The 24,974-nt window shown below is 41.1% G+C and overlaps 1 protein-coding gene across 1 annotated transcript in view; it reads left to right on the plus strand.

Moving 5' to 3' along the window:
- The first annotated feature begins 941 nt into the window (after positions 1 to 941).
- The window catches only part of bmpr1bb (bone morphogenetic protein receptor, type IBb), a 45,495-nt gene continuing 21,462 nt past the window's right edge, over positions 942 to 24,974 (plus strand). Inside the window, exons 1-2 of the mRNA XM_061799614.1 lie at positions 942 to 1,084; positions 8,332 to 8,438. The gene's annotated coding sequence lies outside the window, so the exon portion shown is untranslated. The remainder of the gene's footprint in view (positions 1,085 to 8,331; positions 8,439 to 24,974) is intronic.

The raw sequence follows: 24,974 nt of genomic DNA on the forward strand, positions 1-24,974 counted from the left end.
CAGCAAAAAATAAGACATACAGTACATATATACATAACATAAAGAGGGGCTGAGATGAAGTCAGACCTTGAGCAAGGACCAAGAATTTAAGGACCAAAGACTTACGTTGAGACCAATATTTTGGGGAGTCCGCTAAGACCAAGACTCTTAAGGAGCTGAGACCAAATCAAAACCAGGGAGTGGAAGGAGCTGAGAAAAAGTCAAGACCAAGAGTTTTAAGATGCATTTATAAATACAGTATGTGAACACTTGGGCATCAAACCCTTTGAGTCCTTGTAGAAATCAATTAATTGAACACATTACTAGTATTAATATCATTGTCCTTGTAAATGGTCCCGAGTGCGGCAGTCTACGAATTTACAAACACCCAAGTCTAAAAACCGCGCAGAGTTACGCCAAATTGAGCCCAAAGACTTGAGATTTCGAGATCAAGTCAAAACTGAGGGAGCTGAGACCAAGTCAAGAAGTCTGAAGATTTTGAGGAGCTGAGGCTTACTCAAGCTCAGCAAAACCAGGACTTTCAAGGGACCAAGATAGTAAAAGAAAAATGTCTCAGTATGGTAAAGTATATTTCTACACTATTTCAAAAGATCTAAATAAATATAACTTTGATATTTAGTTTATATTTTACTGTACATTTTCTAATTCTTCTTATTTTTTAATCTGCTGTGTGCTGCTGTAACACCACTTCCGACCTGTGGATCCTTAAATGATTAGTTCATCTCACATAAAATGTTTTGTCTGTTGTTATCAATGTTATAAGTGAGCGCTGTAATCTCAGTGACTGCAAAATGTATGAATACATACATCAATAAATGCAGTTGTACTTGTTTTACGTCCAGTGGACCTGTAGGTAATCTAATGGATTGTACCTGCACCTCTGCAAGTCGCCGTAGGTGGTCGCTGTTGTAGCAGGAAAAAGACGCCAGTTGACAGGCTAACAGAACCGAAGCGAAAGCAGCAGCGGCGGCTTGACTCCTCTGGGGCAACCCACACAACACGGACGACGAGGCGGCACTCGTCTCGTGTATGTTGACACTTTTTCAGTCACATTCGGACCGTTTTTTGGAGCGACAATAAGAAGGTAAGAAGACTGGCTTGGAGTGTTTGTGAGCAGAGTGTGAATGGACGCGGTCGCTCGTTCAGTAGAAATTAGTGAGTTGAATGTAAAAATGTCCAGTTTTGATTGTCACACTCTTAAATTGTGTAAATATCGGGTATACGTATAGTACATACATGTACTCACATCATACGGACACTGTGAAAACGTAATTATACATAACAACGGCAGGTGGGTACCGTTTAGGATGTCTGCCTCACAGTCGAGATGTTCTGGGTTCGAGTCTTGCGTGCAAAAAACATGCTTGTTATATTCATTGAACAGTCTAGGGTGTACCCCGCTTCTCTCAGAAAAAGCCATCGTGGGTTCACTGAAGCCTGTAAATTGAATGTGAGTGCATCGGTCGCCATCATCTGGCGACCAATCCCGGGTGGACTCCGCCCGTCACCCATTAGTCATTTTAAATAGGCCCCAGCCCACGTGACCCTGATGAGGACAAGTGGTCCAGAAAATTGATGGATGAACAATAAAATACAGGCAACACAGCGCCCTAGTGGTTAACGTGTCTGCCCAGTGCCTACTGTCGAGCGGGTTCGAATCTCACATGGGTTCCCTCCTCCAACATTCCCAAAACATGCATGTTATCTTTACTAAAGACTTTTTGTCCATGGGTGTGAATGGCTTGAATGATGATTTTAGCCTTCTTCTCTACTGCCGTTGTTAGAATGTGTAACGTGTGAGTCAAAAAGAGGGTGAGGTAATTTTGCTTCCATGGGAGACGGAACACCAGCCGTAATTTACACTTCAACAGGTAAATTCATTCATAAACAGACGTGGTTGAAATTCTTGGTCATGGAGGGACTGGCTACTTAAATGACTTTCGGATTAATGGCACAGACGTACGGTACTCCGTTTGAAGCTGAAATCGCTAACAGGCTAGTCATTTTTTTTTGTTTAGCTAAATTACTCAAAGACAACCCTACCAAACGTTTTATACATACCTGTGAGGACATGTCTTCCCAACCCTGTTGATGGAGGTTTGGTTCCCAACTCTGACATGAGGCAGTGTTGCAATCCTCTCTGTACAACTATTTAGGACATCCACTCGATTTATCCTTCTCACCCACTGGTTCCCATTGATTCATTTTGAGTTATAGGAAAAAAAAAAAAAAAATAGTGGTACAACCCCAAACAACACATTTTTTGTCATCGTTTACAGTTCAGTTCAGCGGTAGTCACTCGTGTTCCGCCACCTGGAAGTACCCTGGCCCATATGTTTGCAAACATTGTGAAAACTGGCTGCTTAAAGGATTCGAGACCAAGTCAAGACCCAGACTTTAATGGGCCGAGACCAGGCCCTTATTATGATTTCTTTAATGTATTTGACTTAATTAAAGAGCAATGTTCCGGAACCTACAGCGTATGATGTTGACTCTAAACACGTCAACAACTTCACTCCTGTGGATTGACCCCAGGGAGGGATCAAGACTAATGGGTGACCCCCAGAGTGATCAACAAAACCCACCGTTGGCCCCTGGCACCAGTAATGGGGCCGAATGACTCTTACGTGGCAGGCATGGCATGTCAAGTGAGAGTGTTCATGGCCAGGCGGCATTTTGAGGTCTACCACACACTTGGAGTGCTTTTTGGACTGTGTGTGGTGTGTGTGTGTGTGTGTGTGTATTTACAGTGGTGGTGCTTAGGCCAGAAAACATTTTGGTTTGCAGAGCTACACATTCGTGTTCACTGTTGACCGTTTTAGTCCACTTGCATTGGGGCCAACTGAATGAAGCTGCAGTTAAAAGCCTTATTGTGTGTGGCAGTTGACAGGTCATGCATGATTTGTTTTGGGTTGAGGATTCTTTGGCCACTGCGATTGAATGGGAACCAGTCCTGGGTGTATGCCGCCCCTCACCCCAAAGTCAGGTGAGATGGGCTTCAGCTCACCCGTGACAAGCGCTATTGAAACTGGATGGATTTTTTTGGGCTTGGTGGTGGTCTGTGCTCTGCTGAGTGCTGTTCTAGTTGCTGTAGCTGTGGGTGTTAATTTACTTGCTGTTTATTTGAAGTAAATGTGTCTATTTCAGAGGAGTCCTTAATTTGTTCAAATGCTGGCATTGGGTGACGGTCAACACACTACTGACCCCCGATTGGTCCATGGAGAATTGTTGAAAATGTGTAGTGGGTAACCCTTCGTGATTGATTGAGGCATGGTGTTGATTAGAGTGGAGTCAGAAAAATACAGCATGTTAGTAAAAGGGAACTCTTTCATTGGAACACAGACAGTCCTCTCCATCACTAGCTGGAATGATTGAAGGATTAAGGGCTAAATGCTTATTATAAGGAAAAATGGAATATAAATGTGATCATTATCCAGGGTTGAAAAACCAATAGGAAGCAGCGTCTCCTTTAAAGAAGACTCAGTCTACATTTTTTGTGAACGTTCTCATTGAGGATTTAGCTTCATAGCCCCGCGGTGTTATGCAAACTCCACTCTGGTTCCCATTAACAAAGAAGCACATGGGTTACCTGCATCTGGTGTTTAAAAGTCAACAGCTGACTGTTTCCTCCCAAAGTTCTGGATAAGAAACAAACGCAGAAAACAGGCAGCAATGACTTAAAGCTGGTCTGCTCTTCACCCTGGAAGCTTGACAACATGTGGGAGAATGGATTGAAGATTGAAAAGATGCATGACTACACGGGACTAGTGTTGGAATAAGGACCACATTACCAAGACAAAATCAGTACATTAAAGCGAGACGGAGTCAGGACCAGGTCTTTACAAAGTCAAGATTGAGTCAAAAGCAATACTTTCCAGAGCTCGGACAAAGTCAAGAGCAATACTTCAAAGGGGCCGGAACAAAGTTAGGACGAAGACTTATAAGGCAGCAAAAATGAACAACAATAACAAGACTTTTAAGGGGCCGAGACAAAGTCTAGAACAATACTTTTGGAGGGCTGAGACCAAGACTGCAAGGAGCTGAAACCAAGTCAAAACCAAGATTTATAAGGTCAGGACAAAGTCAAGAAACAAAAACTCTAAGGGGTATCGCCCCAGTCTCGACCAAGACTTTTAAGGAGCCAGGACAAAGTCAAGAACAAGACTTTAAGAGGCAGTGACCAAGTCAAAACCAAGACTTTTAAGGGGCAGAGACCAAGTCTAGTTCAAGACTTAGTGAAGCCGCCGAGGCCGCAATAGTCCTGTTGATGGTTATAAGTGTTTGTCAGCTATCAAAAAAAACCCCCAAAAAAACAAAACAAAACAAAAAAACATTTCTGCTGTCTGTGGGATTCCAGTGCTAAAATACAGTCAAAATTAAAATTCTGTTCAACTGATTTGGAGTCTTCCAACCATTTTTTTAAACCGCTTATCCTCATTGGGGTCACGGGTGAGTTGCAGCCTATCCTATTTTGGCGAGAGGCAGGCTACGCACTGGACTGGATGCCAGTGAATTGCAAGACACGCATAGACAAACTCACGTTCAAACCTATGAGCAATTTAGTCTTCAATTGCTCTCACATACTGTACATGTCTTTGAAATGTGGGAGGAAACTAGAGTACCTGGAGAAAACTCACCCAAGCAAACTGGAGACTCCACACAGGAAGGTTGGAGCCGAGATTTGAACCTTGAACCTCTGAACTTTGAGGCAGATGTGTTCTAAATCAGTCGTACGCTGTGCTGCTCCCAGCTGAGAGTCAAAGTTCATAAACAAACTGATCGATAAAGGTGATCTCAGGCCATTTCAATCACAGACTGCAGAGATATGAGCTCCTTTTGTCAACTTGTGTTCATCTGATAATTTGATGAGAAGCTCCCTAATGTCCCATATTTAGACATCTTTTTTTTAAACATTTAAAAGTAAAATGACAGGAAAAACAGATGACTATTATGTCTGCACTCTATTGACAGGTATCACGTAGACTCTGGAATACACACTAGAGTGGTTTCACTTTTGACAGCATTGTGACGAAAGTGATATCCAAAGCTAAAAGCTGTATTGATCCAACCAGACTGGGTGTTCATTTTCTTTCAGCAGTTGTATTGGAAGGTATAGATTTTGGTATGAACTGGTTGGTGAGTGTGTGGGGTGTGTTTAGCCTCCAAAAGCAGCGTGCTAATTGACATTCTGCTGGACACGATTAGCGATTAGCTCTGTAAAATAAACCACACCGACAAGAATGGTGTTTTTCTAAATGATCCAACACGATGGTTTGCTGCCTACACATGAAAGACAGCAGCATATGTTTTAAAAAGTCTATTATTGTTATAGATTGAAGCAATTTTGTTTTAGCCTTTGCAATTAGTAGAACATGAAAATGTTATCCATCCATCCATTTTCTGAGCCACTTCTCCTCACTAGGGTCGCGGGCGTGCTGGAGCCTATCCCAGCTATCATCGGGCAGGAGGCGGGGTACACCCTGAACTGGTTGCCAGCCAATCGCGGGGCACATACAAACAAACAACCATTCGCACTCACAGTCACCCCTACGGGCAATTTAGAGTCTCCAATTCATGCATGTTTTTGGGATGTGGGAGGAAACCGGAATGCCCGTAGAAAACCCACGCAGGCACAGGGAGAACATGCGAACTCCACACAGGCGGGGCTGGGGATTGAACCCAGGTCCTCAGAACTGTGAGGCTGACGCTTTAACCAGTCGTCCACCGTGCCACCTGAAAATGTTATTTGTTAAAAAAATGTTTGGAGGTACTTGATTTTTTTTTTTTTTTTTTTTTTAGTTCTTGGTACATGTATAAAATTTTTTATTCTGAGACCAAGTCAAGGCGAAGACTGATTAAGGAGCCAAGACCAAGTCAAGACCAAGAGTTAAAGAGGCAGAGATCAAGTTAAGATGAAGACTTTTAAGAGGCATAGACCAAATCAAGACTTATACTCTATGGAGCCAAGACCAAGGCAAGATAAAGACTACGGGAAGCCCAGATCAAGTCAAGCCTTTTATGGTGCTGAGACCAAGACTCTGTTTAGTTCACATCAAGTCGAGACCATGAGTTTATCAAAGCAAAACGTAGCCAAGATCAATACTTTGAGAGGTCAAGACCAAGATTTTAAGATGCTGAGACCAAGTCAAGAACAAGACTTTAAACAGCCAAAATCAAGTCTTGACCAAGACCTTAAGCAGCAAAGACCAAGAAGAGATGAAGACTTGAATGAGCTGAGACCAAGTCAAGGCCAAGGCTTTTAAAGGGCATAGACCAAGTCTGCACCAATACTGTAGCGGCTAAGATTTTAATTGGTATAGACCAAGTCAAGACTAATACTTTGAAGGGGTTGAGACTGAGTCAAGACCCAGACTTATTGTAATTTGAATAACAGGAGATTCTGTGAAATAGCCTAAATGCAGTCAATTGGTGCAGTGCAGTATCATTTAATTTGCATTCCTTCTCCGTGAAGCAGTGGACTTCCCTCTGCAGGAGCCATCATAAACAGCAAAATGTGCTTACGCAGCTCCAGCACAGATCCTCACTGTACCACGCAGGGCTGCTGTGAATAATAAAATTGTCCAACCGTGCCCACAGAGGACAGTAACAGTCAGTGCCTGAGGTAAATGCCAACTTTACGGCCCCATTACAGCCACTTGATGTTGGACTACGTGTGACAGTCACCTGCTGTCACCATTTATGATGGAAATAACTCATAACTGTGAAGAATGTCAAGAATCTGTGCCATTAAGTTGATATTGTGAGACCCGTTTGCACCAAAATTTAGTTGGAAGTCACACAAACAAAAAAACAATTGTTTTATGCGCTCTGTGTGTAGGTTGGGGCGTTTTATCATATTCCATCTGTCCATTTTCTATGCTGCTTACCTTATTAGGGCCACGGGGTGCTGGAACCTATTCCAACTGACTTCTGGCAAAAGGCAGACTAATATTGTACTGTCAGGTCATAGAGACAGTTTTAACATGTACTGTATGACAGAGTGTTTTTTTTAACTACATATTTCAGCTTTAAGGGGCATAGACCAAGTCAAAACGCCTTAAGGAGCCAAGACCAAATCAAGACCAAGACAAGTCGAGTTCAAGTCAAAACCAAGACTTTAAAAAGTCGAGCTCAAGTCAAAACCAACGCTTTTAAGAGCCGTAGGCCAAGTCAAGACCAAGACTTTAAGGGGCAGAGACCAAGTCTTGTACAAGACTTTAATGCGCCAAGACCGTTTGTCTGGACAGCAGCAAGTTCAGTTTGGATCACATTGAAATTTTGCATGCTTGAGATCACCACATGGGCCCAAAACTGTATTTCAATCTCCAATTTTGATGTACTGTAACATTGTTCAGCAATCAGCAGCACTCCCTCTTAAACGCTAGCGTAAAGTTAAGCTTTACAGATGCCACATACATCCACCTTGACTTATTTCAAGTAACCCGAATAAAAAATGTTGTTAGTAGAAACTTGTCGCAAGAAGATCTTATGGTCTGATCATCGTGTCCTTGCTGTGCATATTAAAGAATGAGGCAATAATGCAAATATTATTACTGCATCGGAGCTTTTTTGAGCTAATTTAGTGTGCAAACATACACGCTCACACGGTCGTCAGGTAGCGTGCTGGTGTCAAGCCATAATTATGCTCTCGCCTCATTTAGAGAGCATGTGTCAGTGAGACCACCCCGCTTCTGTCTGAGTCAACCTGCCTGAACTGAGCCACGTAACAGTCTCTGCAGTGTTCGTACAGCTGGAACTCAGCATGTTGGTTTTTTTGTTGGTTTTTTTTTTGCTATTAAATGGACTCAAGGTTTCCCATTTTGTATGCCTCCCCAGCCTTTAGCGCAGGTATTCTCTATGCAAACTTCCAGGTACCCCTTACATGGGAGATATTTCTCCGAGGACACCCACATAATCCATAAACGCCAATTATACATAACTAACATATGCACCCCGAAATACCACTGGAATTATAGATTTTTTTTCAAATGTTTCAACATAATTAGTTTTGACCTGTGTAATAGAAAGAAACTTAACCAAATTGAATCAACTTCAATTTAGTATTTATCCATTGTTGCTAGTTGACATGCACTGCTTACACTAACAACATGGCTGCAAAAAGAGAGTTGCTAGTTTACAGTCATAGCGACTAGCATGTTTAATTCCTGGAGAGAAACATAAAAACACTAGCAGAATCATTTTCACATTGTTTTGCATATGACAATAAAGGAGCCTGTTTGAAGGCAATCAACAGAATCAATCACAGTGAAGATTAAAAAAGTAATGATACGACGATTCTGCCATTCACCTGTCTTTTCTGTATTTACTTAGTACATTCAGATACACACCGCCGTGAGGGAGAAGCAGTAGTAGCGCCAAGAGGAAGAAGAGAAGGCTATTTAAGTGCGGAAGTGCCTGGTGTCATCACGTAATATTGGGTGAGTCATCATTGTTCATTGTTAACAAGTTAAGAACAAAAGTTAAGACATGCAGATCCAGTGATGTTACTGTCTTACGTTTTCTTTATTATTATTATTTTTTAATTCTTATTATCTTTTACTTCTGATAGAAACAAACTCTTCACATATTTGACGCCAGTCGCTTGTAGCCGGGCAGATTTCCTAGGGCTAAATCACAGCTGCCCCACAGGCCAATTTTAAAGAAACAGTGTTATGTTTTCAATTAATAAAATCAGCCACACGTTCATTTAAATAACTATTATGATAATATATAATAATAAAAAATCCAACAATAATATAAAAAATTATAATCATTTTGCCTTTGAGCCACTACTGTATTCAATATCAAACACATATTTTACAATTGAGTCATTACACATATATAAAATACATGTTTTGCCTTTGAGTCACTACTCTGTATTTAATATAAAATGCATATTCATTTTACAACTGAGTCACTACTGTATGCTTCATAAAATACATAATAATTTTAAATGTTGTTTGCCTCATAGTATAATGGCCTGAGCCTAGTGTTAATCTTACTGTTACAATATCAATAAAAATACCAATGTGCTCGCTAAATTTTATTTAGATTTTTTTTGCTTGTTTGCCGAAATTATTCAACGATAACTAAAGCAACTATGCTGTTAGGCTAATGAATTGAGTGACTACTCTGTAATCAATATTTAAATACGTGTTGACTCACTGCTTTTTATTAAAGATAAAATACACAGATTTACAATTGACTCACTCCACTATATTGAATATAAAATACAAATTAATTATACAATTGAATTTACAGATGCCACATACATATGTATATATATCATCTATATCATATAAAATATGTCATTGGTTGGTCACAGGCATTTTTTAATGCACGATTAAGCAAATGTGAGTGGTGCTAGTTGAGTTTGCACGTCTGTTTTCTGTATCTGTCAGCTCCCATTTTCTCCCGTTTTCCCCGTGGTGTGCAGCTCACATTATGACAGCTGCGCATCTTTGTTGATTCCTGCGACACGCTGAATGAAACTTCTCCCTGCTTCGCCGCGGCTAAATCGTGGTGGTTTGGCCTCAAGTGACTCACGCGTGTCAGGCCTTTGCTGTACTGAATGTTCGTTGAATGGCGTCGTTGTTCTTTCATGGCTTGGTCACGGTGTTTTTGCAGCAACTATAACTCTCTCAGAGGATCAAGGACAACCTGTCTGGGTTTTGAAAAGATGTTAACCACTGTAAAATGTGAAACAACACCAGCAAAACACTCAACTTCAACTTTTATAGGGAGCAACTGTTTGGAATGTATTCTCACAACAATGATCATCTTTTCCTTTTGACATAAATGGCAATCCCATTAATCCGTCCCACCCTCCTATAAAACAAAAAAATATATATTTGTAATGTGTTTTTAATAAGAAAAATTGTGTAGAATATTTCACATTATCAAAATATATCGTAATGTCATAATTAAATACAATGTAACGAAATTAAACTGTTTTTCCCACATTTTTTGCTTCAACTCAATGGACATTGTGCTGCTCCTTCTGGTCTGGACGCCTTGACCACCTCGGAGCACTATAACACAATCTTATGGATATACACGGAGCAGGTCAGAGCTTTGGTTCATTTTTAGTTTTTACAGTAAACTTCAACCCGCAGTGGCAATAAACAGCTTGTCGGCCGAACGATCCTTCCTCGAAAAATTCTGGTTACTCGTATCTCAAGGCATCACTGTATATTATCAGCATGTGTTTGTAAAGTGCTTTCGTTGTGAGTTTTTTTTTTTTAAATATATATTTTAGGGCCTCAACATGGCCAAAAATTCAAAGGTTTTCTTATATCCCGGTGAAAACCTCAGCTCAGATTAAATGCAAATTTCTTGAATTTAAAAGTTATATACAACTAAAACTGTACTTTGGCAGTAATTCTTTCACGTACGACTAGACGGAGCCAGCGTAGCACTAGTGGTACCGCATGTTGAGAAACACTCCTCTATGGGGTTTAAATCTGGAGATTGACTTGGTCAGTTTGAAACCTTCCACTTGCTTACATGAATAATTGATGAGTTCAAACCAAATGTGCTGTCTTTTAAGCATTTTTGTTGTTTCAACTGAATGTGGGTTAGAAAAAAAAAGAAAAAGAAATTACTGAGTCATACAATATTGCGCCTTTGTCTGGTGAAAGCTTCATCTTTAGTTATGCTGCTGTCAAACCCGAGAAGGGACCCTCTTCCTTGTCTAGCTGCATCAGCGGCTCTGAGAGCTTTAGTTAGCCCAGATCAGAAGACATAAAAAAATAAAATAAATAAATAAATAAAAAATTTAAGAAAAAAAGAGCAACGCTAATGGCGAGCTAACCTGCTACAGGTCGAATTGTTATTGCAGGTGCGGTGGCAGGGCAGACTCAGCTGATCATGAGGCCCACATCACAGCGCTCCATACGTCACGCATGACCGGCCGCACGTTCGCACGCCAGGATACACAGATTAGAATTTTTAGGATGGTTTTCATTTACGCAGTCCATTCCTTTCGAGCCAAGGAGGAATGGAGGTCTTAATCTCCCTCTAATGGAGTTTGTCTGTGCTGTCTGAAAGCCAGACTGTGTGGACTCCCATTTTGTTACCTCCGCCAAGTGCAAATGAGCCCCAATCAGAAGCAGGTATTTTAGACAGACGGCAATGCTAAATTGTCAAGCTGTTTATTTTATTATTTTAATTTTTTTGTGTGTGTGTGTTTTTTTTTTTTGCTTACACCATCTAATGCGGGCGGCGCATGATGTAAAAGTTTGATGATCATTTTGAGGATTCTGGGAACGTTGTAAAGAATTGGGCCCAATCGACACCAGTTTCACCGGTCAACATGAAATTCGGTGGCTATGTTTATAACAACAGGACACATGGAAAAAGTCTCAAGAACCCATGGCTGAAATGTATTTGAATTGGTTTCAATCAGGCATTTTGGGCAAATTGCAGGGCTCGTACTGACAAACTGACAAACTTTATAACTTTTAATACAAATTTTACTCTTACGTGAAATCTGACCTTTTTGTTTTTTCTTCCTTTTACATGCTACAGTGATTAACACTTAGGTGACAGTTAAGGATGTTAAAATGTTACATTACACAAGTGTTAAGAAACCCTTGTTTGACCCTTTATTTCCATTATTTCCAAAGGGAACATTGGTTTCCCAATCTGAGCGCATTTGTGATTACGTTCGACCCCAGAAGATCCACCGTATTTGATTTAAAGCTAAAACTTGAACTAATAATCCATAAAAATGTAATTAAGGTAACTGGACTCTTACTGGTTGTTGAAGATAGTTCACCTTTAATTCAAAGGCTTCAGTTCAATCACTCAAAGGCACAATTTAGATGCACCGTACACAGGCGAACTCCACACCTAAGATTTCGAACAGCAGAATGGATTAAAAGTGAAACGTTTTTACCACCCAAGAAGCGTCTAGTTGCCTTGAGTCAACTTTTGCGGATTACCATGACCTGGAGGACTGAGACTCTACACAGACATTTACATTGATTACATGCTACATTGCTTTTTCTCACTTAAGACTGACTTTCTGCTTACGGTGGACACAAGCAGTTCACCGGGTTTATTTGACTGAAGCCACAGGTAACCTCGACTGGCTAGACTCCTTCACGGGACTCACTGGGCATTGAAAAAGGGAACATTTCAAGGTTTCATTACGCATAGCTGGACCACTGAGGACATGGAAAACCTCATGCCTGCTTGCACGCTATGTGCTCATGTGCTTTCTGCATGTGGCCAAAGCCGGTCTGCACGGAGAAACGATGCTAATCATGTCACGAGAGAGAGGGAACACCATCTTGTGGGAACGCCGTCACGGCGTCTTGATTTTCTCCCGGTAACACTATAACCGTAGGCAGTAAATTTTAGCCTGAGATCAAGCAAATACAAAAAAAAAAAAAAAAAAAAAAAAGGAGGACGGGGGAGAAAGAATCCTGAGGGGCCGCGCTGGAGTTAAGTCCCTTAAATTGAACCTTCATTTGGGGGTTCAAAAGGACAAGCTGGGATGTGTGGAGTAAGGGGAAAGCCGTGGTTCCTCTGGTCAAGATGAAGCCCCAAGGGGCTCCTACTCGGGGATCTGAATTATGTCTGAGTAAACATGTCTGGAATGGTACGCTCCATGTGTCTAGTATGTGTGTGTGTGTGTCTCAAGTGCAGTACATGTGAAGTGAAGCTCACACAGTCTGGAGGTGGAGGCACAGCTGGGATACAGTATCAAAGCGCCTCGCCGGACTCCTGCACCGCACCGTGACTGCGTTTGGTATGCGACTCGGTCTTTACCTCCCCCAAGTGTAAGGCACACTTTAAAAACACAGCGGAAGCTGCAAGGTCTGACACAGTTTGTTGTTGACATCGCTTTTGTACGGATTTACCAAATATTTTCCCATCGGAATATCTATCGCCATCATGTAACCAATATTAGCTGTAGAGGAAGTGCTTTAAGTAACACTTACGAATTTAATTAACAATATTGTACTGTACATTTAAAAAAACTGCAGTAATAACTGTACATGTACTGTATTGTCCTTTCTTGTTCTTATTCTGTGGGGTTTTTGGCATTTGGCAAACTAGCTTAATAGCGCATTACTGCCACCAACTGATATTGTCCTTCCACTGCGAGGAAACCAATGTGAATTGATGGCAGATGCTATCTTAAAACAAACAAACAAACAAAATCTTTATTGTTATTAACTTCAATGAAAGTGGGTTGCAAGTCCCCGGGTGACAGCAGTTGAAAACTACTCCCCTAAAATACATATATTTTCACACACACAACATTTTTGGCACATTCTAAGGCCCCTTAAAAGGCAATTCACTGATATACACATTGATTCCAAAGGGGCCCTGGCCCCATCTGGTACCTTAATAAGCGGCTTCCGTTACAACAGAACGGCTGTAAGGAGACAACACACACTGCTCTCCAGGTCTACGCTTGGGCTCTTTGACACTCCCTCACTCCTCCTGGAAGCCAAAGCCGCAACGGGCAACCTGACACCCATGATGTCACCCCTCGAAGAGATCCCGGGCTACCGAGCGTCAGTCAGCGCTCCCCGAACACCCCCCAGCCGCACACAATAACGCCGCTGATTTGCATTTGCACTTGAACGGCCGTGCCGGATTAAGTCGGGTAACCCAGAGGGAAGGATTTGGGGAATTCCAGAATTTCAAATAATCCAAATAAAGAAACATGCACTTTGTTGTGTATAGTTGTCCTGATGGAGTTATGTCATAATTGAATCGAATGTAAAGATTTAAGCAGTTTTTGCCACATTTTTTGCTTGCTCTATGGACATTGTGCTGCTCCTTCTGTTCAGCGTGCCTTGGCCACCCGGGGGCTGTATAATGCAGACATAGCGACACACACACAGAAGAGTTTCACAACTGACCCAGTAAGCTGCATTAATTTTAGCCTTTTTGGCAAAGAAGAAACTATATCTGCCTGTGAGTATTGTTATATTGTCTGTCTACATGTGTTACCCCACCGTTTCTATTCAAATATCAGTTGCTTAAAGGGTTATAACACTGCAACACCAATGCTATCCGACAGCCCATCTTAGCGTTTTGCATTTAGCAATAAGCTAAACTGACTTTATTAATTCAAAGCAATGTGGTGGTTTTAAACATACAACCAATAATTATCTTTGTTTTATGTTCAGTTTGACAGTAAACTTTCAACTGGGAGTGGCAATAAACAGCTTGAAGGCTCCTTTTTGATGAAATTTATTTTTATGACTTTTAAAGGCACCACTGTACAAGATATGAAAAATAAAAGAATTCATAAAAAGTGTACTGTTGATGGCTGAGCTGGACGTATGCAATTTTACAATGGGTTATTACCAATTTTTTCTTTAAAACCTCAAATATTAATGCCTAAAATGTCCTCCAATTTTGGAATGGTTTTGCGCAGCAGCTCTGCTGAGGTAACACCTGAAAACAAGGATTCATGTGTGAGTCTATATTTTCGCCACAATGAAGCGAGCTCAGGTTTGCGCTGATAAAGGACTTTGAAGCACATAGGAGGAAACCGGCAGTGATACCGGACAACTTGTTTTTTTCGCTGGAATGAACACCTGCGTATTACTGCCTTTTGTTTACCTCTGCAAAGGCTTGTTTTTCTTTAATGCCTATTCGAGCTGCAGGAAGTGGTTGCATGTAATTCAGGAGTATTTCTATGTATGTACAAATATTGCAGCTAAATACAGTAGCTCGCCACAACATTAGTTGTGAAAATCCATGATATACACCGTATTAAAAGAAAATACAGAATATAGTTTTACCCCTCACACACGCTTTAATCATATTTAAACTTATTAAAACACACTTAAATGTGTTAAAACACATTAATGGGAGAATATCATATATCATAATATCATACACTGATGGGAGAATATCATATAACATCACTTTGAGGAAATGAAGACTCACTTGCAGAGTTGTGCACAGGAGTTGAAGTTGACTGTAAAACTACGCATAAACAAAAGAGAATTAAAAAATTTCATCTAACCCCAAACTGTTCAACCAAACCATGGAATGTCATCGAATGAAAGTCCCATAGCTTAATGCTAACATGTAATGCGAAAAGCCATAGACAAGCTAACAGAAATTAGTATAGATCTCACTGTAATTATAAACATTTAAATAATTGATACTTTAACACATGGAGCAGCAACACATACAAACAGAGCATGCAACATTTTAACGCCAAAATGTTCAACCAAACTGTATAATTTCATCTAACAAATGTCAGCTATCTTAGTCTTAACATACAATGTGAAATTTCATAGACAGGCTAACAGAAACTAGCATAGATATTATGATAATTATAAACATTAAATAACTGCTACTTAATCACAAATGGAGCAGCACCACATGCTGTACACAGTATGCAGCAGAAAAGAATTAAACACCAAAATGTTTAACCAAATTATAATATATAATTTTGTCAAACAGCGGTCCGCTAGCTTAATGCTAGCAAATAATGTGAAACACTGTAGATGGGCTAACAGAAATTAGCATAGATGTTATGGTAAATTAAAAAACATTAAAAAACTGCTACTTAAACAAACAAGCAGCAAGATATATAAAAGGAGCAAACAACAAACAATACTCTAAGGCATATATTCAGATGCAGAAGTTGGAAAATATTATCAAAAAAATTTTTTTTTTAACATATATTTGCAATTTGGTTAGCACATCTGCCTCACAGTTCTGAGGACCGGGGTTCAAATCCGGGCCCCGCCTGTGTGGAGTTTGCATGTTCTCCCCGTGCCTGCGTGGGTTTTCTCCGGGCACTCCGGTTTCCTCCCACATCCCAAAAACATGAGTGGTAGGTTAATTGACAACTCTAAATTGCCCGTAGGTGTGAATGTGAGTGCGAATACTTGTTAGTTTGTGTGTGCCCTGCGATTGGCTGGCGACCAGTTCAGGGTGTACCCGCCTTTCGCCCGAAGATAGCTGGGATAGGCTCCAGCACCCACGCGACCCTCGTGAGGAGAAGCGGAACGGAAGATGAATGAATGAATACGCGACTGAAGATGGGGGAGGCTTCTGTTATGGGAAGGTCATCATTTGTTTGCATTTTTGGAATAGTAGTATGGCTGGTATATTTGAATTTAAGTGCAGTGTTCAACGAAATGGAACGGAGATGGGAGGCGTTTATTTGTCTTAAGGGGAAGGGCGACTGTTTGGGGAAAATCCTGGAAGATATTCACTTGTGGGCAACACATCTTTTGATATATGTTTCGAAAATATTCATCTTTCCATTTTCTGTTGCGCTTGTCCTCACTTGGAACGCAGGTAAGCTAGAGTCAGCTGAATTTGGGCATTGGACGGGGTACACCCCGGACTGGTTGCCAGCTAATCACAGGACTATTTATATGATATATTAACGTATAATGTATTACGTTATATTGTCAGCGGTGCGCTGGCATTCTCGCTTTGTTCCATGAGATCACAGTGGTGGCAGATGCGGGACAAACAGGGAGCAGCTGTTGACGCTGCGTCTTCTCCAGTTACAGACGCTGGCAGCGTTGTCCGCCCGCTCCCCTCTGGGGACGGGCACGGGGGCACGCCGCCGGCCCTTAATCGTGTTTGTTCTCCCGGGGTGGGCACGCTTCTCCTCAGGGCCCCCGCCGTGGTCTGCCAGTATTCTTGGCACAGGAAGAGAGGGATGTGCCCCAAGGTGTCAAACGAGAGTGCGGCTGGTGACAAGACATAACGTGCAACTGGTCGCTCTCTCCCAGGACCCGTGGCGCCGTCAAGTACCCTGCGGCCATCCATTTACGAGAGCGCTTGTTCTCATTATGGTGGCGGGTGAGCTGGAGCTGATCCCAGCTGACTTTTGGTGAGAGAAGCGCGGTACAAAACTGGACTGGTCACTAGCGAATTGCAGAGCACATAAAGACAAACAATCATTTGGATTCACACATATGGGCAATTTAGAGTCTTAGATTAAACCAACTACTTTGCGTATTGTTACGGGGGTAGTTTGGAAGCTAACCCCTCGCGATAAAATGCTAAATAATGTATCGGGTAATATACTATGATATGGCAGGGTTAGTAAATCATATGCTAAAAGATGTAATAGCAGAGCATGCGAATGTATTTATACAAGTGCTTCTTCAGGTTTTGGATCTGATGAAGCCATTAAGACGCGGCTTGCCTTCTTGACGTCTGGCAGCGCACCCGCTTTCAGCTTTCCGCCCTCCGACCGTGCCGGCACTCCCGCTCGCTTCCCGTTAAGTGAAGGAGTGATGTTTCAGAGATGGATAGCATTTCCAGCACTTATCGACTGGTCGGCGGCGGCCCGTCATGACACCGCGTCGGGATGCATTAGTCATGGGGGAGGCGTGCGGGGGGGAGGGAAACTTGACAATCTTCCCGAAGAACAGAGTGGCTTCCCAAGTGCGGAGGGCAAGATGTTAAAACACGTGGTCGTCCCGAAGCGAGGCATCGATCCCGGGGCCTCGTTGCTCCGCACGCTACTTCCTGTGTTTTCATTGCAGAAGGACAAAACAACGCCGCCAATTGCTGCGTATCTAATGACGCCCCGTCTCCAGGGACGAGTTCACCGAGATGACTAGTGACGCGGCAGCACGGTGCGATAGTGGTCAGCTCGTGTGCGTCTCGATTTGTGCCCCACGATTGGCTGGTGACCAGTCCAGCGTGTACCTTGCTTCTTTCGCCAAAAGTCGGCTTAGGTTCACCGGTGTGAAAGTTTATTTGTCGGGCAGAAAACGCATATGTCCAAATATGGTCAAGTCCATACTATTGCTGTCATCACACATCGTCTGCTATTTTTATGCCTTATTAACCAGTTTAAAGTGTTGAAAATATCTTGAGATTAAGTCTAACTCTCTTGGACACTTGAACTGAGAAGTGTCATAAAACTCCACCTTTTCCACACTCCGCGGGAGCCGTGCGGCATTATGTCACCTCAAGATTGAAAGTCTGGATGCTTTTATTTTAGACAATGACGGGTGAAAATAGGCTAAATATATTTGTGTAAACGTGTTTTGTTAAAAAGGGATAGCTGTAATGCTTCGGTACAGGAAGCCAAGAAGGTAAGTGGGTAGATTCATTTCCACATACTGCTCAGGTTAGCTCATCGTTTTTAATATATTGAAAAAGAGTTGGAGAAGATGATGTAACCACAGTTGTTTGCTTTTATGAAATATTGAAGATTTTTTGTCTGGTCGGGGCGGCCACGGTGGAGGTCTGGTTAACACATCTGCCTCACAGTTCTGGGGACCGGGGTCCAAATCCTGGCCCCGCCTGTGTGGAGTTTGCATGTTCTCCCCGTGCCTGTGTGAGTTTTCTCCGGGCACTCCGGTTTCCTCCCACATCCCAAAAACATGCGTGGTAAGTTGATTGAGGACTCTAAATTGCATGTAGGTGTGAATGTGAGGGTGAATGGTTGTTTGTTTCTATGTGCCCTGCGATTAGCTGGCGACCGGTTCAGGGTGTGCCCCGCCTCCCGCCCGAAGATAGCTGGGATAGGCTCCAGCAGCCCCGCGACCCTAGTGAGGAGAAGCGGTAAAGAAAATGGATGGATGGATGGATGGATGGATGGATGGATGTCTGGTCGGGGGGTTGGCACAAGCACAACTGGCAGCGGTGAGATTCGGGGCTCCGTAAATGAGTGTTTGTTTTTTGTAATCGTTTTTTTGTTGAGCAAATTAGATGTGATTTTGGGGTGGTGTTGTGTTGACATCAGTGCGCAATGCCCAGAGATTGACTGAGAACGAGTCCAGGGTGTACCTCGCTTCTATCGCCAAAATGCTAGCTTAGGTCGCTGCTTGCCTTAAGCGACTGACTGGAGTTTGTGTTACCCGATATGTCCATTAGCCAGAAACTGCTTAAATGAAATGTCGCATGAGCGAACACTGGCAAGAGGAGGAAACTTTGAGCAGAAACAGGCCCAGGGCGGGGGTCACAGACCTGCTGGCTTTGGAGAAGAAAATAGGTGTGTTGGTGTAGAATACGAACTGGATTTCTTTGAATACTGCTAACTTTACAAAAAGTTGAGAAGCTGCGCTGTTGCCTCGGCCTGCTGTGACTCAATCTACACGCTGTCAACGTGCTCATCGAGTCAATTTAATCAGATTGACAAGTGAGCGAAGCATAGACAACAACAACACTGCGAGGCCGCCGACTTTCCCGTCAGCCCCCCGGAGCAGATGGTTTTACACTCGCGTCGACCCTACTGGAGGAAAAATGCTCTTTTCTGATCTGCTCCTATTTGAGCTGAGATATCAACATGGACAGTCCAATAATGGTACAGTCTCATGTTATCCTCCTCAAACCAGGAAGTAGCCAGCTAACCAACAAATCGGTTTTTAATTTGTTTATCACAAGTCTATATTTGCCTTTTGATTTTAGCCTCGATGGACACCACCCCCCCACACAAAGAAAAAGGTACAATCCACTTATTTTACATCAGACTCCTTGAACCAGGAAAGGGCTTACTAACAAACAACAGACATACAAAGGTTGCAACGAAGACTTTTAGTTTATTTACACCTGGCCCAAAATGCAAATTGTACAGTCCAGTCATCTTAAATCATCCTCCTTGAACCAGGAAGTAGCTTGCTCACAAACAAACGACACATCGGGATTTTTTTCTGAAGTACTTTAATCTTTTTTTCTATTTCATAATAAAAAAAATAGTGCAATCAGCTGTCTTATATCATCCTATTTGAATCCAAAAAGTACCCTAAAATTGTCAAATAAATATTGCACGACACAATTTCTTCACTCGCTAGAAGAATTTTTGTCCTTTTTCCGTTTATTCACAATGGAAGTGGCGCCCAACATCACAAAAAACAAACAAACAAAAAAACTGTTACAGTCCTGTTATCTTACATCACGCTGCGCAAACCAGAAAGTAGCCTGCTAATGAACAACGGACAAACAAACACACGAACAACATGTCCCCCACAGTCGAGCCATCTTACGCACTCCTCTGTAAAACCAGGAAATAGCCTCCTTTGTGATTTGTTTTTATTTTTTTTCACCTGCGCAAACAGCTCAACCATGTTGAAGGCTCTCTCCTCTAATTTCATTGCGAACATTACATTCACTACTTTATGTCTGCGATAAAATAAAAGCCTAAAATAGCTTTTTACGTTGACAGACAGATCATCACTGCCTATTAACGTAGGTTAGTGTGGATATATTTGGTGCCTTATTCAATAAAAGTGTGGAAAAAGAACATTTTATAGCATGAGAGAATCAGCACGGTGTGATGTTTTTTCATAAGTAAGCTGTACTGTGAATTGAAGTGTGTTTCACGGTGCATGTATTGCATTTTGTCCCCGCCCCTCACACACACAAGTTACAAGCAGCAGATGGAAAAGACATCCACTTTTGCGAAAGGTCAGTGCTTGTTGCTGTGCTCCAGCTTGGAAGTACTTTAAAGACCTGTGACAGCTGTGGGATTTGCACATTTTGCAAGCGCTCGTGTGTTTCCAAGAACACTTCATTTACCCATTTAAAGAAGACATGTTATCCATTTTAGTTAACATTTGAAAACAGTTCCCAAGTGTCTTAATAACATGTCTGTGACACAATTTAGGTAAAATACAACCAAGGATCAACATTTACAGCACTCTTAAGCCCTATTTTTAAAGCCTTTCTGGAAATTAGCCTGTTTTGAGAGGGTGGTCCTGTCTCATGCCAATGAGTCACAGCTCACCCCGCCCCCTCCACTCTACGGGGCCAGTGCCTAGTATGGCTTTCATGATCATGACGACTAGGAGCGGAGGTAGCAAACCTCTTAAAGAATGTAAAACCATGTATTGTATTTTCACTGGTGGAGGCAGCACTTCAAGACGGCGACGGGCACATTGCCAAATCCTAATGCCACCCACACCTCATCAAGTTCACTGAACAATTGAATTTGTGCCGGAGTCTGTCTCATCAGTCTTACCACCACTGCAGCTCTGCTTACCTTTGGTTTTGATGTAAATACTGCTTGCTTTTACTGCGATCGTCGCTTGAAAATGACAAATCTTCCACTAGCCTTGGGTGGCATTATGCAAATGAGCCCCTTTGTGATGTCACAATCTGGCACAATTCAGAACAGCTTGTTCACAGACACAATAGGCAGCTTACAAAAGAAAATACTTGATTGTTTAATTTCACATTTAATGGCTGGACAGGCAATCCCGAAACCCAACTATTTCTACACAAACAATTAATAAGTCAATTTGACATAATGCAGTATATCAACAATTATTTGCTTAATGTGCTAAGATTCAAAATTGTACAACCTCGGTGCTCCAGTTGTACTATTAGCTTAGAGATTCCCTAACCCTGGCAGCTCTGCTTGTGTGTAACTGCTATTTAGTCACATTTTGTTGATCATTTGGTTCTTATCAGTATTGTGGTGGTGTTGACAGGCGCGCATGGCTTCAAACGGTTCGACAAAGGTTGCAAATGAATCACGCGCTTTGCTGCTGTGTTTGCTACCTCGGTGGAACACACTTTGCACCGCTGACACAAAGGAGCTTTATGCACTGTAGAAGAGGAGGAGGTGGGGGTGCGCATGGAAAATACGCACAGAAAGAAGACGCCCCTTTCCTCCTCCCCCTTCCTCCTTCACTTCACTCCATGTAGCTGAAGTGAAGCGAAGCCTTCTGTATAAATGATACAGGATTTCTTTAATCTTTTTCGAAATATGCCCCTTATGGGGCATTTAGAGCAGGGGTGAGCCAACGTTTGTCCTCAAGCGCCATATTTGATTTTTATTAGTATTTTGAAAACAGATGGGGCAGCTTATTTGTAAATGGGCAAAAAAAAAAAAAAAAAAAAAAAAAAAAAAAAGGGTAAAATGTGTAAATAAAATCATTAATTCTACTTTTATTTTTCCCATTGTTTATAATTAATTAATAATTATAACTAGAATTTACACACAAAAAAAATCAACTGTAAGTGCTAGAATAAAAAAAGATAAATGCTGATATTTAATTTCATTATAATTAATTAACCAATTTTTCATCAAAACAAAAAAATACATATATTAGGGCTGGAAAGAAAATTTAATAACTTGGCTAAGTTCTATGTTTTTATGTTATTTTGCTGAAATTTTAGTATCTTATTTACGATCAATAAATTGTAAAAATGTTTTAATAATAAAATAATAGTTAATTCTCATTTTGATTATATTATTTATAATGTATTCAATTATCATTGGTTATTCCATCATTAAATAAAATACATGAGAAACTGTTAAATGCATTTAGAAAGTAGATTTTTTTTTTTACAATTTAAATAAAATGTTTTATTTACAATAATCAAAGGTTTATTTGAATAACAAAATAATAACTTATTCTCCTTTTTTAAATGTTATTTACAATGCATTATAATTAGCTAACCCATTATTAGATATATAAATAGAGATTTTGTAAACGTAAATATAAAATTGTTGATGTTACACATTTTTAAAAAAAAATTGTTTATTTACAATAAATCAATTATAAATGGAATTGATGAATGGATGGATGAATGACAGATGAATGGATGGATGGATTGATGGAAAAGGCAGGTGTCTATTTGTATTCCATTTTTTATTTTATTTAACCCAACCCTCTGGTCATTGCATTGTCATTATTGCTGACAGTCATTGACACAAAGCTTCCCTTATTAAACAAGCACACCGATTAATGCTCGTTAAAGGGCACGTGATTATGGTAAATAGGCTGCAATTTTACCCCCTATTGATGGCTCTTCTTCCTCCTCCCAAACCAGGCAGGAAGCGAGCGCTCTACTGCACTCGCTCCGCGTCTTCTACCGAGAAGATTCATTGGGGGTGTGTCTTATCGTCACACTCCACTGCCTCCTGTTTTTCTAGAATATGTAGTTCTTGCGACAAAAACAACTACAATACTACCTTGAGATGAAAAGAAATGCAATAAATTTAAAAAACAACAAAACATTTTTGTAATGTTTTGTTATGATAAATGACACTCTATAATATTGTACTTAATTAAAACATCAGCTCCAGTCGGCGTCAATGCAGTTTTAAAAAAATATATATTATTATTATTTTTTTTTTTTTTTAGGTTATTAGTTTTCTGTCAACAGCTCATTCACTTATCCAGTGGTTCTCGAACTTTTTACACCCAGGTGCCACCCCAATATATCCTCCAACCACCATCATAACCTACATTAAAATACAATAGCGTAGTAGGTAGCGCTAAGTGTTTATCAAAAATGAAAGAGAGGTTTTAGTTCTAAAAAGTATATTAGATATCATTGTATATCACTGGAGCATTATGTACAGTTTGAACATTCACACTTTGCTGAAATGTAGTAAAATGAAAAAAAACCCAACTACTACATAATGATTCAGTTAAAATGTATTACGCAGAACATTTTAACTCAATAAATGTTCAAATAACAAACAGTTCTTAAAATGTAAATGCATATTTATTGAACTTAAGTTAAATAAAACTGAACTTTTCTTAAGTGATTCTTTCGCCTACCTCTACTACTTGTACCACACTTTGAAAATCACTGCACTAATCAATCTCTTGTACCAAAACATGCATCGTCCAACTGTAAAGACAACTGTAACGACAATAATCCCCGGATAGTCACAAATTCACCTATAATTAGCGTTTCCTCCGCCGTCAGATAATTACAGTACTACGTCAAAAGACACGTGACAAGGCTAAAAATAAACTAGCTTTTGGATTCAAATATACTGTGCACGATGGTGACGCGGAGTAAATATCTTTTGCGGAGCCATACAATGACGTCATTGATCGGATCGGCGAATTATGATATTAAAGGCGATCACCCGATCAGCATAAAATGCTAATTATTGGCCGATATCGATCAGGCCGATAAAATCGGTGTAAAGTCTAATATATATATTCTTTTCTAAATCAAATCATCTGTAAGCCTTATTTGGTTGGGTGATGTTGTGAAATAATGCTATTGGGATCATTGTTTGTGTTATATTAATGGTTGGGTGTGTTGGTTTACAACTGTTTGTATACAAGCTATTAAAAAGTACTTTAATGCTGGCATTTGTCCATGTTTTTGCCCCTCCTAGCGTCCCCTCTGTGTCGGTTGTTTACCACCTGCTGCAAACAGGTGGGCCAACTCTTGAGTGATCAGTCTTGCAAATGGAGTCGGAGGTGCAGCCCCCGCCAGGAGTGGGTGGGCATGAACCTTTGACCCATCCCCACTCCCCCTGATAGGCCCCTGCAGTATGAACTTTAGCTCTTAAACAGCCATCAAGTGTATTTGTTCAAAGAAATAACAGCTTTCTGTTACCTCGCTCTGGTTTTTATTTGTGCCAGACATGCAGGTGTTCAGATAGAGTGTGTGTGTGTGTGTGTGTGTGTGCGCGCGCGTGTGGGAGTGTGTCAGACATGGTGAGGTTTAATGCAAGGAGGCAGGTGTGAGGGTCACGGCCAGTTTGCGGTTCGACCCCCGCCGTCCGCTCGTTCTGACGGCGCAGGAAGTCGCTAATTAGCGCCGTTAGCTGATGCGGACCCACTGGAACCCCCGATCCCCTTCGTTAAATGCTCCTTCCGCGTGCTAAGTTCGGCTTTTTATTAGCGCCCTTCGCCAAGCTACTGTTTCCCCATAGGAAATAGAAAGACTTGAAATTTCAAGTCCCTGTACTTCTGATGATAGCAGATATTACTGTCCAAAGGTGAAACTAGAGACTATTATTGTAATTTTTGTCAGCTTAAGAGGTTTTTCACAAAAGATTGTGACTTTACTTACAATATTTTAATATCGTTCATGTTTATATCTATCATATCATATTTGTATACATGTATTTAACTTTTGTCTGAAGAACCCAGCCCTAAAGAAACCAAAAGTTTGACTTCAAACAATCATGTAATCAAACTGTAGTCATGTTCGTTAGCGTAGCATACACAGGAAGTCAGCTATCCCATTTGCAGGGTTTGGTCACGTGACGTTCCGCATATAGCGGATTCAAATCAATTGAAAAG

Source organism: Phyllopteryx taeniolatus, chromosome 15 (genome assembly GCF_024500385.1).
Source record: "Phyllopteryx taeniolatus isolate TA_2022b chromosome 15, UOR_Ptae_1.2, whole genome shotgun sequence".
Taxonomy (NCBI): domain Eukaryota; kingdom Metazoa; phylum Chordata; class Actinopteri; order Syngnathiformes; family Syngnathidae; genus Phyllopteryx; species Phyllopteryx taeniolatus.